The sequence below is a fragment of the Herpailurus yagouaroundi genome, unplaced genomic scaffold (assembly GCF_014898765.1).
Source record: "Herpailurus yagouaroundi ecotype Mexico unplaced genomic scaffold, PumYag 28, whole genome shotgun sequence".
Classification (NCBI taxonomy): Eukaryota; Metazoa; Chordata; class Mammalia; order Carnivora; family Felidae; genus Herpailurus; species Herpailurus yagouaroundi.
In genome coordinates this window covers 116679729-116684340 of record NW_024412376.1, presented here as the reverse complement: position 1 = coordinate 116684340, position 4612 = coordinate 116679729, and the positions used below count along the sequence as shown (strand labels likewise).

Here is a 4612-nt window from a genome sequence, read left to right as displayed (position 1 = left end):
ATATTTGGGTTGCTTCTATATCTTGGCTATTATAAATAGTATAGCAATAAACATAGGGGTGCATATATCTCTTTGAATAGTGTTTTCATTTTCTTTAGGTAAATAGCCAGCAGTGTGACTATTAGATCATATGGTATTTCTATTTTTAATTTAATTTTTGAGAAACCTCCATCTACTTTCCACTGTGGCTGTACCATAAAAGATATTCTTATCAACCAAGGCAACCCATGGGTTCAGAGGTTATCTCTCAGGAGCTGGTCAAAGCCATTCCTGTGCTTGCCTGGGTGGCTCGTTTGGTTAAGTGCCCAACTCTTGATTTTGGTTCACGTCATGATATTAGGGTCATGAGATTGAGCCTGGCATCAGGCTCTATCCTGAGAGTAGAGCCTGCTTAAGATTCTCTCTCTCTCTCTCTCTCTCTCTGCCCCTTTCTCAACTTGTGCTTTCTCTCTCTAAAAAATAAAAAAATAAATTAATTAAACGAGATTTAAAAAGCCATTCCTACCACTTGACAATGAGAAAAAATGAAATCTTGCCAGTTGCAACAACATAGATGGAACTGGAGGGTATTATGCTAAGTGAAAGAAGTCAGAGAAAGACAGATATCATATGTTTTCACTCGAGTGTGGAATTTGAGAAACTTAACAGAAGACCATGGGAGAAGTGAAGGGGAAAAAATAGTTTCAGAAAGGGAAGAAAACCATAAGAGACTTTTTTTTTTCAGTCTTCCATACAATTTTATTTTCTCCCTTTAACCATAATAATATGTTATCCAAATTTTGTTTTAACCGGAGGGTCTGTAAACAGGCTTATCCAGCCCACTTAAGGGCTAGGCAAATGCTGCTTCTTGAAATGGTCCCACCTTGGTACCTCTGGTCATCCAACCCAAGTCACCCCCTTGCCTGGCTTTATCTCTACTCTACTGTGCGGCCACTTCATTGAATCTCATTCCAGACTTCAACTTTTCCATGGCTTGCATGATTTTCCCATGTTTTTCACACAGAATGTGTCTGACCTTTATTGCATTGCCACCACCTTTGGGATCCTGAGCCTTCTTGTCAGAACTGTCACTCCCAGAGGCTGCTTCCCCTTCCGCCCCTTTCCTGGAACTGCTTTTTCCCTTGGGCGGCATCTTCGAATCTTACAGCTGTACGGTTAAAGGCTTCAGTTGCCTCTAAGAGACTCTTAAATACAGAGAACAAACTGAGGGTTGAGGGAGGGGATAGGTGGGGAGGGCGGGCCGGGGAGGGGAAAATGGGTGATGGGTATTGAGGAGGGCACTTGTTGGGATGAGCACTGGGTGTCATATGTAACCAATGAATCATGGGAATCTACTCCCAAAGCCAAGAGCACACTGTATATACTGTATGTTGGCTAACTTGACAATAAATTATATTTAAAAAAATAATTTAAAAAGCCATTCTTGAAGAAGTTTAGAATGTGCAGGGTTTAGGCAACCCAGAACTACTGATCTAACCCTTTGCTGTACAGTTTCCAAGTAGTTCAGTGATAAAGTATTTTTAAATAAAAAGAAGTTACAACTCATGAGATTTAACTTAAAGCTCTGAGGGGATATTAAATCAATTTTTATAGAGCCAGTTTCCTACAAAATGTCAACTGTAGTTGCACCGTAATATAATAAAAGACCTAGTCATAAAAATCACATTTAGTGGTAGGAGAGGATACTCTATAAATGATTTGAGTGATTTTGTTAATATTTGACATACCTAAGCATTTGTTTTTGTATTTATATATGGAAGCAGTTCTTATATTCTTCTAAAAAATTCATTTTAGTGCATTATTATCAAGCTTTATCATCATATTATTTTCATTATAAAAAGCAGTAGCAAAAACAAAATTTTATTCTTTGAAATTTACATACAATATACTAAATTGACTGGCATATTGTAATTAGGAATGGGATCAAATATACATATAATAAAGTGGTAAAAGAGTAACCATTCTTATGTAAAGTTTTATAATGATATATTTATGATTTATAGTACATCTAGTTCATAATATTCATAGTATATTAAAGATTCATCACTTTTATCATATATTTCTTATGATTTACACATTTATATGTTTTCCAATGGTAACCAAAAATTGGCATTTTTGCTTATATTGGATACTTAAAGTGAGGTTCACATTTATGTCCTATAATAATTTTTTGGTAAACTTCTCATTTTTATAGTTTGATGAAATTCATTTATTGAGAAAAATGTTTTTAATTTTACACATTCAAAATAACAAGCATGTTGAAATGCCATGAATTAATAGTATAAGATCAAACACTGTGGCAAAGTTATTTTCAGTATATATTCGTGTGTTTTAGGCTTTGTCCACAATAAAATTATGCATGCTTTCCTTTTAGCTGTTCATGCTACTTTCAATAGCTTTAATGCATAATAATTTATCTGCAATCTAAATGCCATCTACTTCAAAGTAGGATTTAAGCTGACAATATGTAATTATTTAGAGAACTCTATTGAAGTACTAATATGTTTGAAGATTTCTAGGTGTACAGAAAAAATTTGCCTGTTTTATTATGCCAACTTTACTAACCTTCAATGTTCTAGGATGAGAAAAAAGAAAAATAATCCGTTTTTAGGTTACTCTTACCCATTGAAAACTATGTGGATACTCTCAAACACGTTTCATGGTGGTGATTTTATTAACTACCACCTAGGAACGTGGAATGTGACATGCTGATGGGAAAAGTGGAAGAAAATGAGGCAGGAGAGATAAGTAATATATTTATGGAAGTCCTTTAAACTCTGTGATCCACTATGCTCTTTTTCTCCTGAGGGCATTGGGAACTCATAGAATGTTCCGAGTGGCAGATAATATTACTTAGGTATTGGTGGAAAGGGCTAATGTACTTTAAGTTTGGGGGAAACATATTTGAGTTTGATGAAAATGGTGAAAATATAGTATTTGATCTAAAATAAGAGATCTAAAAATAAGAGTGGTAACTAGAAAATGACTTAATATTTTTTCCAACTATAAAACCATGTAAACCAAACCCATTTGACCCATCACATGCAATGTAAACTCCATGAGAACTGAAATTTCATTTTCTATTGTTAAAGTAATTAAACAAAGAGGCCATTAGACTGAGGTAGATTTAATGCATGCACAGTCTATGCAAGCAAACTGAAACGTAAGCCAGAGTAAACTCCTATAAATGCCTCAAGGCTAAGAAATTAAAACCTAAGAACAACTGGGCACCTGGGTGGCTCAGTAGGTTAAGCATCCCACTTCGGCTCAGGTCATGATCTCACAGCTTGTGAGTTTGAGCCTGGCGTCGGGCTCTATGCTGATGGCTCAGAGCCTGGAGCCTGCTTCAGATTCTGTGTCTCCCTCTCTCTCTGCCCCTCCCCTACTCTCTCTCTGTCTCTCAAAAATAAATAAATGTTAAAAACATTTTAAAAAACAACAAAATCAACTAATCACAGTCAACTAGTCTTTCCCAAATTAAGCAACCACTTGAGCTTTACTTCCATGGCAAATATAGAAGAGTCTTTGCCTTACGTTCTGTTGGCTCCTAACCATTTTCATTTTGGCACTGACAGATTCAAATCCATGTTTGTTCAAATATATTCTTCAAACATTTTTAAAAAAAATTTTTAGTGTTTATTTTTGAGAGAGAGAGAGACAGAGCGTGGGCGGGGGAGGGCCAGAGAGAGGGAGACACAGAATCGCAAGCAGGCTCTAGGCTCTGAGCTGTCAGCACAGAGCCCAACGGTGAGAACATGACCTGAGTGGAAGTCAGACTCCCAACAGACTGAGCCACCAGGCGCCCCTCTTCAAAAATCGCAATGTACAATTTGTTTTGTAACACTATCCTCTTTATTATTGATCTCCATGACACCTGGAACATAGGTGCACAATCAAATTTTGAATAAAGTATGAAAATGGTGATTGTTCAAAGCTGCATAATACTGTAATATCTAAGGCTTAGTTCTTAAGGAATAACCAATGAAGGAAAGAGGTTGAAAGTATGGTGGTTGATATTAAAGCACCGATTTGAATGTTAAATACATTTTGAAGAACACAAAGTAGAATATGCCAAATAAAGGAGAATGGTTTTATGAATATAAATATCATTGTATCTTGAATATAGTGATTCTGGTTTGCAAATGAACACATTATAAGTAATTTAGAGCATAAAAAAATAAGGCCTGGGAAGCCATATCAGGTTGGGTAAATGAATTATGCTCAGAACACTCAAAATAGAGAGTTGAATTTGGTTATGAACATTTTTCAGTTTACAGTTTCTTTTTCCTGTAATGTTTATTTATTAAATAATAATAAATTTATTATTTTCATTTTTATTGTTTATTTTATTTATTTTTATTTTATTTTATTTTTATTTTCCTTCAATATTTATTTATTAAATAATAATAAATTTATTATTTTTTTATTTGAGACAGAGTGCAAATAAGGAAGGGGGGGGATACAGAATCTGAAGCAGGCTCCAGGTTCTGAGCGGTGAGCACAGAGTGTGACGTGGGGCTCGAACCCACGAGATATGAGATCATGACATGAGCCGAAGTCAGATTCCCAACCTACTGAGCCACCCAGGTGCCCCACTAGTTCACAATTTCTG

At 35.5% G+C, this 4612-nt stretch overlaps 1 pseudogene; it reads right to left on the bottom strand.

Annotated features, from left to right (window-relative positions):
- Positions 1-738: 738 nt before the first annotated feature.
- LOC121031857 (peptidyl-prolyl cis-trans isomerase NIMA-interacting 4-like) lies at positions 739-1133 on the bottom strand (annotated as a pseudogene).
- Between the last annotated feature and the right edge of the window lie 3479 nt (positions 1134-4612).